This window comes from Triticum aestivum, chromosome 5B (assembly GCF_018294505.1).
Source record: "Triticum aestivum cultivar Chinese Spring chromosome 5B, IWGSC CS RefSeq v2.1, whole genome shotgun sequence".
Lineage (NCBI taxonomy): Eukaryota > Viridiplantae > Streptophyta > Magnoliopsida > Poales > Poaceae > Triticum > Triticum aestivum.
This window is the reverse complement of record NC_057807.1, coordinates 658,616,589-658,628,239: the sequence shown is the minus strand read 5'-3', so window position 1 is coordinate 658,628,239 and position 11,651 is coordinate 658,616,589.

Genomic DNA, 11,651 nt, shown 5'->3' with positions numbered 1-11,651 from the left:
TTTGGCGGCTCTTCCTATGGAGGGTGATGACTCGGCGGCAGTAGAGACCCGGAGAGTCAGAGAGCTCCTCCAGACGGCTTTAGCTCAGCAGGAGACCTATTCTTACAGCCGGGACAGGATTCATTCAACTCCCCCGCCCTGGTTAGCGCTACCTCGCCAGAACCAGAGCCCGAGTTACAGCAGGCACATGGAGTCGGAAGCTTTGTCAAGCAACGCCCAACGCCGTAACCAGCCCGGTGGCTATAACCCAGTGCAAGATCGAATACGTCAGGAGAACAAGCAGGCGGCTCAGGCGGCGGCTCAATAGATGGCACATCAAGATTTTCTAGAGTACCCCACAACTTCTATTGAGGCAGGTGTCGCCACTAGAACCGTGGTGTTCCTTGTCTGGTTCCGGCTTTACGTAATGTGCGGTTGCCCAAGGATTTCAAGGGACCTCGAAAGGTGCCGAATTACACGGCCGACTTGCAGCCCGGAGCATGGATTGAGAGTTATAAGATGGCCATGGAGCTGTTGGAAGTTAGTGACGCGGTGATGGCTAAGTATTTCACCATGATGCTAGATGGAACGGCCCGGTCTTGGTTAAAGGGCCTGCCACCCAATTCCATTGGATCATGGGGCGAGTTAAAGGCCCGGTTCATCCAGAACTTCAAGGACACCTGTAAGCAATCTATGTCGATTGTGGACCTGACGGATTGCAAGCAAGAGGAAGGTGAGTCCACCACCCATTGGGTACGCCGGGTCAAGGATATCATTCATTCCTCCGACAAGATGGATGCCGGTTCTGCAGTCCTTATGTTGGAGAAAAATTGCCGCTTTGAGCCGCTGAGATAGAAGCTGGGGCGCCTTAAACGTGACCTCACGGATATGGGTACGCTGATGGCGGCTTTAGTCAAATATGCCGATTCTGATAGTGCCAAGGATCCCGTGTCTGACGATGAGAAGACAGGGAAGGGAAAAAGGAACGGTAATGGAAAGGGTCAGCAGCATAACCCGGGGAATCAAGGCGGCAATAAGCGTAAGGCGGATGGCAACCCGGAATTTGTGGCCAATGCCAACGCACGAGGTAACAACAAGGGATATAAGGGTAAGCCGCCTCGGTCCGGCGGCTCAGGCCCATCTCTTGAGCAGCTACTCAATGAGCCCTGCCCAAAGCACAGCACCCGGGAGCACCCCGCCACCCACCTATGGAAGGATTGTGCGATCATGAAGGCATTTAAAAATTCCAATACCTTCGATGGCAGTCACGGATCTGGCGGCGGTTCAGGGGCTGGCGGCTTTAATGGCCCGGGCGGTGGCTCAAATTCCGGTTTTCAGGGGAATTCAGGTGGTAATAATCAGCAGCAGTCTGGTCAAGGAGGGCAGCAGCAGCAGCAGTCGGGTTACCAAAGCCATCCAAAGCAGTTGAGTAGTGGACAGTATCACGTGTTTACCACTAGCTTGTGCAAACGTGACCAAAAGGTTCATAAGAGGGCCGTAATTCTGTTGAGCCGGCAATTCCTCGTTATTTGAGGTGGTCAGAGCAGCCGATTATATGGAGTAGAGAGGATCACCCTCCGCGGGTCGATAATCCGGGTCAGTTAGCCTTGGTGGTGGCACCCCAGGTTGGTGGGTATAAGTTCACTAAGGTACTCATGGATGGCGGTAGCAGTATCAATATCCTCTACTATGAGACCTTTCAGCGCATGGGGTTGACTGAGAAGAATTTGAGAACATCCAACACTGTTTTCCATGGGGTGGTTCCGGGTAAATCGGCTTACCCAGTTGGCAAGATTGAGCTGGAGGTGGCCTTCGGAGACGAACATGATTCCAGGGCTGAGAAGTTAACGTTTGAGGTGGTCAAAATCAGGAGCCCATATCATGCTCTGTTTGGGCGGCCGGCTTACGCCAAGTTCATGGCCCGGCCGTGTTATGTTTATTTGCAGCTCAAGATGCCGGGTCACAAGGGCACCATCACTGTGCATGGAAGTCGGAAGGTGGCCCTGGAATGTGAAGAAGGTGACGCGGCTTATGCTGAGTCGGCCTGTGCAGCCGAAGAGCTCAAATTTTATCAAGACAATGTTGACCCGGCGGACATGACCTCCCTCAAGAAACCAACTACTGAGCATGACCCGGCGTTGAAGTTTAAATCGGCCGCTGAGACAAAGCTTGTTGACTTTACCCCAGGAGATGCCTCTAAACAGTTCAGTATCAGTGCCAATTTGGATCCTAAATAGGAAAGCACGCTCATCGAGTTCATCTGTGAGAACCAGGACATCTTTGCATGAAACCTTCTGACATGCCGGGTGTACCGAGGGAACTCGCTGAGCACACTCTCAATATTGATCCGAAGTATAAGCCGGTCAGGCAGTTTCTCCGACGGTTCAACGAGGAGAGACGGAAGGCTATTGGGGAAGAGGTGGCCCGGCTCTTAGCGGCCGGGTTTATTGTGGAAGTTTTTCACCCAGAGTGGTTGGCTAACCCGGTGCTTGTCCTCAAGAAGAACGGCACTTGGCGGATGTGTGTGGATTACACGGATTTAAACAAAGCTTGTCCGGCTGATCCCTTTGCCCTCCCCCGTATTGATCAGATTATTGATGCTACGGCGGGTTGTGAACGTTTGAGTTTTTTGGATGCTTACTCAGGTTATCATCAGATCAAAATGGCAGTTAAGGACCAGGAGAAGACGGCTTTCATCACTCCGTTTGGAGCCTTCTGCTATGTATCTATGCCATTTGGACTCAAAAGTGCCCAGGCGACTTATCAGCGGTGTGTGCAGAACTGTTTGCACGATCAAATTGGGCGTAATGTTCATGCTTATGTGGATGACATTGTGGTGAAGTCCAGAGAAAAGGAAACCTTGATATCGGATTTGAAAGAGACCTTTGATAATCTTCGGGTTTACAAGATGATGCCTAACCCGGCCAAGTGTGTATTTGGTGTACCTGCAGGCAAGCTTTTGGGTTTTCTGGTATCAAACAGAGGCATTGAAGCTAACCCGGAGAAGATTCAGGCAATTACCTCTCTGGCTAAACCGGTGTGCATCAATGATGTTCAGCGATTGGCGGGTCGCGTCGCCGCTCTAAGCCGGTTCATAAGCCGGTTAGGTGAGAAGGCCCTACCGCTGTATCAAATGATGAAGAAGGCAGACACTTTTGTCTGGAGTGATGCCACTGATGCTGCTTTTGAGGACTTGAAAAGACAATTGTCTGAACCGCCGGTTCTCGCGGCTCCAATTGATAAAGAGCCTTTGTTGTTATATGTGGCTGCCAATTCACGAGCCGTCAGCGTTGCCATTGTGGTGGAGCGTAAGGAGGCTAGCAAGGAGTATCTGGTTCAGCGGCCGGTTTATTATGTCAGTGAGGTACTCATTGAGTCTAAGCAAAGGTACCCACATTGGCAGAAACTCGTTTATGGAGTGTTTATGGCCAACCGGAAGTTGAAGCAGTACTTTCAAAGTCATCCTATAACTGTGGTAAGTTCTGCCCCTTTGGGAGACATCATCCAGAATAGGGAGGCCACAGGACGAGTCGCCAAGTGGGCTATTGAGCTTGGGCCTCATGGTTTGAAGTACATGCCTCGGACTGCTATTAAGTCTCAGGCCTTGGTGGACTTTATCAATGATAGGACAGAGTTGCAGGCACCTGAGGAGAAGCCAGATAGCACATATTGGACTATCCACTTTGACGGGTCCAGGTAGCTAGAAGGCTCGGGGGCTGGAGTGGTCTTAACTTCCCCTCGAGGTGACAAATTTCGTTATGTACTCCGGCTTATGTTCCCATGTACTAACAATGCAGCTGAGTACGAGACCTTACTTCATGGTCTTCGGATGGCCAAGGAAATGAGCTTAAGCCGGGTAAGGTGCCTGGGCAACTCAGATCTCGTCGCTCAGCAGGTATCAGGCAAGTGGGATTCTAAGGATCCTCTCATGGCGGCTTATCAACGTGAAGTAGATGTTGTGGCTAGACATTTCAAGGGTTATCAGGTGGAGCACATTGATCGAAGGAAGAACGAGGCGGCTGATGCTTTAAGCCGGCTCGGATCTCAACGTAAGCCGGTGCCACCTAACACCTTTCTTGATGTTTTGCATAACCCTTCTGTCAAGGTGCCTACCGAGGAAGAACTAGCGGTGCCAGACCCGGAGGCACAACTGGTGGCGGCTCTTCATGTCATCCCGGATTGGACAGTGCCTTATTTGGCTTACATGACCCAGGGTGAATTACCTGAGGATGAGACCTTGGCAAGACAAATTATCAGGCGTTCCAAGTCCATGATGATTGTTAACGGCGAGTTACACCATCTAAGTGTCACTGGGGCGTTTCAACGCTGTGTGTCGCCTACAGAAGGCCAAGAAATACTCCATGAGATCCATGAAGGGGATTGTGGCCATCATGCCGGGTCAAAATCTCTCGTAGCCAAAGCTTTCCGTCATGGTTTCTATTGGCTGACGGCTCATGCTGATGCGGAGGATTTGGTCAGCAAATGTGATGCTTGTCAAAAGTTCTCACGACGAGCTCATGTGCCGGCTCAAGAATTGAGAATGATCCCAATCACTTGGCCGTTTGCGGTCTGTGGGCTTGACATGCTTGGACCTTTCAAAAGGTCTAAGAATAAAAAGACACATCTGCTGATGGCAGTGGACAAGTTTACCAAGTGGGTTGAGGCAGAGCCGGTCAGTAAGTGTGACGCAGCCACGGCGGTTCAGTTCATGAAAAAGGTGATTTTTCGTTTGGCTTCCCACATAGCATCATAACTGACAATGGCACTAATCTCTCTAAAGGTGCCATGGAAGAGTTCTGTCAAAGAGAACATATCCGGCTTGATGTTTCATCTGTTGCTCATCCTCAATCCAATGGTCAAGCAGAAAGAGCTAATCAGGAGATCCTGAAGGGTATCAAGCCCCGGGTCTTTGTCCCCTTAGAACGGACTCCGGGTTGTTGGGTGGAGGAGTTACGCTCTGTGCTATGGAGCATCAACACTACGCCTAACAGATCCACGGGTTATACACCTTTTTTCATGGTTTATGGAGCAGAAGTAGTTCTGCCAAGTGACATCCGACATGACTCACCCCGCGTAGCGGCTTACGTTGAGGCGGATAACGAAAAGGCTCGTCAGGATGCACTTGACTTGTTGGATGAAGAGCGAGATTTGGCCATAGCCCGCTCGATGATTTACCAGCAAGACCTGCGCCGCTATCACAGCCGCCGGGTTAGGAGCAGAACCTTTCAGGAAGGCGACTTGGTACTCTGGCTCATCCAAGATCAATCTGACATGCATAAGCTATCGCCGCCCTGAGAAGGACCCTTTGTGGTCAGCAAGAATCTAAACAACGGGTCATATTACCTCATTGATGTTCGAGAGCACAAAGACTCACATAAGTTGGAGGAGGAGACCCGCCGGCCGTGGAATATTGCCCATCTTCGGCCTTATTATACTTGAGCCACCGGCTCTTTAGATGTATATATTTTTGACGATGTATATATTATATAAAGCAATAAAGCAGGACCTCTGTCCTTTTTTCCCTCAAAGAATATTTTTATGTCTTCTTTGTCAGGTGATGGAAACTACCAACAGGGACCGGATTATATCTGAATCCGGCTTTTCCTTTGGTCTGGCTTATGATCATATCTGAATCTAGCTGTGGTCACTTGGGGCTTTCTGTTCAAACATAGGTCGTATTCGAACCGAAGAGAACATAGCTGTCGATACCCACTTGATCGGCATACTGCCAAACCTACTTGGGGGCTTCTTGATCATATTTGAATCATAGCTTAACCCCTTTGGGTATGACGTGGATCGTATTTGAATCAGCCTCATTAAACAACTTTTATGGTCACTTGGGGGCTTCCTGTTCACATAGGTCGTATTCGAACCAAAGAGAACATAGCTGTCGATACCCACTTGATCGGCATCGCCAAAGCCACTGGGGGCTATATGATCGTATTCGAATCTTAGCTTAACCCTTTTGGAACGGTTCTCTGATCGTATTCGAATCAGGAGCCTATGAACATTGCTTTAACTATATTTGAACCTTCTTGAGGAGATGAGTCTTGGACCTTCCGGTTCAGTATTGACTACCCCAAGTCCTACAAGTGCCAGGTACATATGAACCGGGAGGGTTACCAAAGGGTTCGCAGGTATGCTATTATGAGTATAAGTAATCATAAATCGGTTTGTACATGATGGTTTTTGTACTATGTTTCGGGTTATCAATACTTTATAAACCGCTGGAGCAGTAAACCGCCCAAGAAAGTTTTGTTTGCTTTATGTGCAGAGTAAGGCAGGAAAATTTAACTTCAAGGGGGCAAACGATCAACATAAGCTGGGAAATATAGGCTAATGACGGCTTACGAAATTGTTAAGCGGCATAAACATGCACGAAGGCATGGAAAATATTGAGAAGTTTTTACAAGACTCCCCGAGTGTGAATAAGTGAAGCATCGTTTGGGCAAAAGGTAAGACGCCTGGCAGCTCACTCCTTTGGCGGGCTTGATGGCTCCGGGTTATCCTTCTCCGCCTCTCCGTCGGTTGCTTTGTCCTGGAAGGTGGACGAGGCCCAGTCAATGCTGCTTAAGGCTTCAAATTCAGCCTCATCATCTATTAAACCGGCCAGGTCCACTTCAGGGGCAAAGGTATGCTTACGTGTTGGAGGGATCAGGCTGATTTGATCATATGGAGCGTTTGGGATTCTCCGGTTTTCACTGTCATAAGCCGATGCATACTTGCTCAGATCTGTGTCGTTTCCAATAAGGGTCGCCACAGGACGTATGGCTTTGACACAGGCGTTGAAGTCATGGTCTTCAAAGGCAGTACCATCCTCCTTCAGACTTGGGTATCCAAGGGCAAGGTCGGCCGGGTCTAGTTCTGGGAGCCATGCTTTAGCCCGACTCAATGCGGCTACGGCTCCAGCTCTTGAGGACGCCCGCCTTAGATCTTGGACCCACTGAGGAAGAAAAGCGAGGCTCTTCAATACGTCTTGCCGCAGGCGAGGATGTGGATTTGATAAAGCTACAACGGCCAAGGCACGTTGTGACCCGGTGTACAGCTGCTCCACAAGGGTGTAAACTGCCTTGAGCTTGATCAGCATGTTTTGCTTGAGGTTGGTACTCCTGGGGCCTGTATGGTCACAAGCATAACAATAAGCCGGAGATAATCATCACAATAAATCCTTGGAAGATTACAATGTTTAAGGTTTTTTGGAGGGACTTACCGAAGATGGCTGAGACCATTTGGGATATCTGCCGCTTTAAGTCAGACAGTTCGGTTGTTGCCTCTGCAAGAGATGCTTCTGCCGTTTCGGCCCGAGTCACTAATGAAGCCCTCTCATCAACCCAAGCTTGTTTCTCCGACTCAAAATTTTTCTTCAATTTTTCTTGTTCAGAGATGCTGAATTCAAACTTGGAGTTTGCTTTTTGAGTTTCAAGCTCTTGAAGCTTCAGCTGGCTCTTTAGGTCAGCAATCTCCGATTCAAATTGACTTATGGTAGCCTGTATTGGCACGAAGTTATGGTAAGGATCATGATAAGGTAACAGTCAAGTCCCAAACACTTTACAAGTAAAGATATTTGGCACTTGGGGGCTAATGTATGCTTAAAGAATTTTTTAACTTATTTGCCAAGCCATATATACTAAAGTCTCAAGCACTTTACAAGTACAGATACTTGACACTTGGGGACTAATGTGTTAGTTCAAAGTTTCATGCTATCACCGGGTGAAATGTATTTACTTTAAACCGGATATACTACCAGTAAGTAGATTTTTTAAGTCTACAACATATTCATTCATAAGCAATAGACTTGGGGGCTGGTACAGTAAGTAAGGTTCAGGAAAAGCTAAAGTTATACCTCAGATTTATGCTGTATTTGCTTCACCATGTCAATTTCCAGGTCACGGCTATTGTGCACTTGGTTCAGATAGCCCGAGACTATGTCACCAATGCTTAGGTGAGTATAATCAGTGATGTCCTGTTTGGCTTTCCGATGTTGAGCAAACTCCTCCTTGGCAGTGCATTGAGCAAGAACAGTAGGCTGGCCCAGCGCAACATATTGGCTTTTCAGAAACTTAACTTCTGGATCAGTCATCTTGATCGGGCTAGGAATCTCCGGGTTATCAGAATTATGGACAATGTCTTCTGCAGGCGTGTCAGAGGTTGACACCGGAATATCAAGAGCCGGTTCAGGCGGTGGTTGATGAGTGGAGCCGTCGGGAACGGATGGGTCAATTGCCGGTTCAGGGACCACCGGGGCTTGGGACGGCTTATTCTTCTTTGCCCTCTTGCTAGGCTTCACTTTCACGCTGTCAATCAAAGTGGAAGGATGAGTATCAATGCATAAGTATGGAAAGACTTGAAGTAAGAAAGGTTGCATTACCCGGGAGCTGTTTTAAAAACCGGCATGTTTGATTGCATCAACTCGTCGGAAGACGGAGAAGCATCCTGATAATTGGAGTCAGATGAATTGAGAGATTGGCGAATTAGACCCGCCAAAGGAAAAGCAGAATGTAAATCGGAGGTAACCTTGGTTCGACGCTTCTTGGTTACATCAGGTAAGCCGGAGGAGAGTTCAGCGTCTTAAGTGGCCCGAGTTTGCCTCCGGCTCTCAAGCTGTTGTTGCTTCACAAGAAATTGAGGATCTTGGTAAGCTAGAGGATGTGAAAATCTTACTTTCCGGGTCACCCTTCGGAGTTTTTGTGTTGGCAAAGGCTCTGAGTCGGAAGAGATTATAGTTACCTCTTCTTCAACTGCTTGACTGTTCCCCTTATCCTCCTGAAAGGATAGAATGTCAGTAAAATAGCAACAGGGGAGTTAAGAAAATTAAAGAATTACCTCTTCATCATCCGAAGAAGTATCATCCAATTTGAGCAAGTCGGAAGCGCTGGGTTTCTTCTTCCTTGAGGTTCCCGTCTTGGCAGTTTTTCTTTCAGTTTTCTTGGCTGCCCTGGCTTGCTTGGCGGCCTCGTGGTCATACTTGACCTTCCAGAAATTGTCATCGGCCTGTGGAAAAAGATAAGGAATCATAAATACAAGAAGGCATAACATGTTAAAGAGTATTTTTGAAGATTGATAACTTACCTCAGGGGCCAGGTTCTTCTTGTAGAAGGGCAGTAAGCCGAAGGCATTACTGGTCACAGTACCCTCCTTCAACAGAGATTGGACTGTAGCATCTACAACATCATGTGGTAAATCATCAGGACTTTGACGCATTGGGTCATCCTTTTTGCCTGTATAGGTGCACATTAAGCCGGAGTGGCGGCTTAACGGTAGTATCCGCCAGGTGACCCAGACTCGAACCAGATCGATGCCGTTTAACCCGTTCCCTAGAAGAGCTTTGATCTTCCTGATGGTGGGGTTGAGGGGCAGGCGCTCAACAGCAGATAACTTATCTGCCAACGGATGATTAGATTCGAGGCGCAGGGCGCGAAAGCCGGGCAGAGGCTTCTCATCAGCCGGTGATGTATCTTGACAGTAGAACCACGTCTGGTTCCAAGACTTTGGGTGACTCGGCAGCTCAGCATAAGGAAAAAGGCAATCTCTCCGTCGCTGGATTGAGATGCCGCCAAGCTCAAGACTCGGCCCGTTGGCACGTTCATTTTGCCGGTTCATGTAGAAAAGTTCCCTGAACAATAGCAGACTTGGCTCTTCTCCCAGGTACACCTTGCAGAAGACTTGGAAATTACAAATATTTGACATGGAGTTGGGTCCGATGTCTTGAGGTCTAAGATCAAAGAAATTCAAAACCTCCCTGAAGAATTTTGAAACGGGAGGAGCAAATCCCCAGCTCATGTGATCCGTAAAAACTACTACCTCCCCATCTTTGGGTTGAGGTATTTCCTTAGACGGGTTGGGGACACGATAAGACATGACCTCCCTCTTTGGCAGATGGCCGGACTTCACAAACTCGACAAGTTTGCTTTTTGTCACTATGGATGGAACCCAATTGCAAGTCACAGGGGCTTTGGCCGCCTTAGGAGCCATGACGACAATGGCCTAAGACACAATAGAAAGCTCCGGTTCAGCTTTAACCCGGGAGAAATATTTAAATTTATTCAAAGTGGCAGCTTAAAGAAAGGGGCCTAATGATATAAGGGTGATTGTGCAATAAATATTAAGCCACTACAGGTGTCAAAGAGCAGTTAAACATATTCGACAGAGATAGTTTTTTACTTCCGGGTGAAACGAACAGGTTTTACAAGTTGCCGTTATCATTTTGGATCAAACAGCTATTCTAAAAAGAAAATCTTCTAGACCTACACTGGCACAGATGAAGTTCAAGGGCTCGAACAAGGCTTCTGTGCGACAGCAAATGATCTACTTGCAATCAAAATGGGTGCGAAACAGCTACCGCATCAGGTTTCTGCTATTTTTGAGATCAAAAAGATGGTAGGGAGCAAATCTACGAGGGGTTCCTTATGAGCAACGAAGAACACCGAAGAACTCGAAGGTCCTAATGCGGATCTGAGGAGCAAGGAAGAAGAACTCACAGATAAGGAGAAGCTGCGGAGGTTGGTCGTCGATCTCTGGTCAAGGTCAGGTCGATGCAGCGGCCTGACTCGATGAAGACGACGGAGTCGATGGCGACATCGGCGGAGCTCGAGAGGTAGAGAGGAGAGGAAGAAGACGACTGGGGGCAAGACCTAGGTCACCCTATTTATAAAAGAAGATTGACCGTGAGGGCACGAAAAACGAGGAGATAACATTTATTATGCTGCGGCTCTGGCGCCTTGATTCTCGGGATGGTCAATAAAGACAGAGATCCGTTGAAAGATTCGACGGAATAGAAAATGAATTAAAGAAAGGATGACGTCACACCGGGTTAAGACGGATCCAGAAGATGACGTCATGGCGGGTTAAAGAAAACCCTCTGAATAGCCAGAAGATTGAAGATTTATTCTTTGAAAATATTTTTTAGATTGACATGAACGGGTTCAAATCAATCTGGGGCCTTATGTTGGGAATATAATTATTGTGTAAGCCGCCCAGGAGGGGCCGGGTTACGCAAAGAGATTCATCAGAGAGAAGCCCAAGGCCAAGCATGAAGATAGCGGTTCAAGAAGGGCTTAAGGCCCGCTGGCGACTTAAGGCCCATTGTAGTAAACCGCTGTACTAATATTACTTGTATCATAAGGTAGACTTAACTAGTCACCGAGCCGGACATTGTTTATAAGCCGGCTGGGACTCTGTAAGCCGCAGGATGTCCACTCGTGTATATAAGGGGACGACCCACTGGCGGCTTAGGGCAAGAAACAACTCATCGAGAACCAGGCATAGCGTGTCTCGCTCCCTGGTCATCGAAACATCAATACCAACCCAACTAGACGTAGGCCTTACCTTCACCGTAAGGGGCTGAACTAGTATAAACTCTCTCGTGTCCTTTGTCCCGATTTAACCCCTTCAAGCTTCCTAGTTGCGATGGCTCCACAACTAAGTCCTTTCACGAGGACATCTGACGTGACAATTCCACGACACAACGGATGCACTAAGAGCTATAAGTGTATGAAAGCTCAAAGTGGAAACTAAGTGGGTGTGCATCCAACTTGCTTGCTCATGAAGACCTCGGGAGTTTGAGGAAGCCCATCATTGGAATATACAAGCCAAGTTCTATAATGAAAATTCCCACTAGTATATGAAAGTGATAACTCAAGAGACTCTTTGTATGAAGAACATGGAGCTACTCT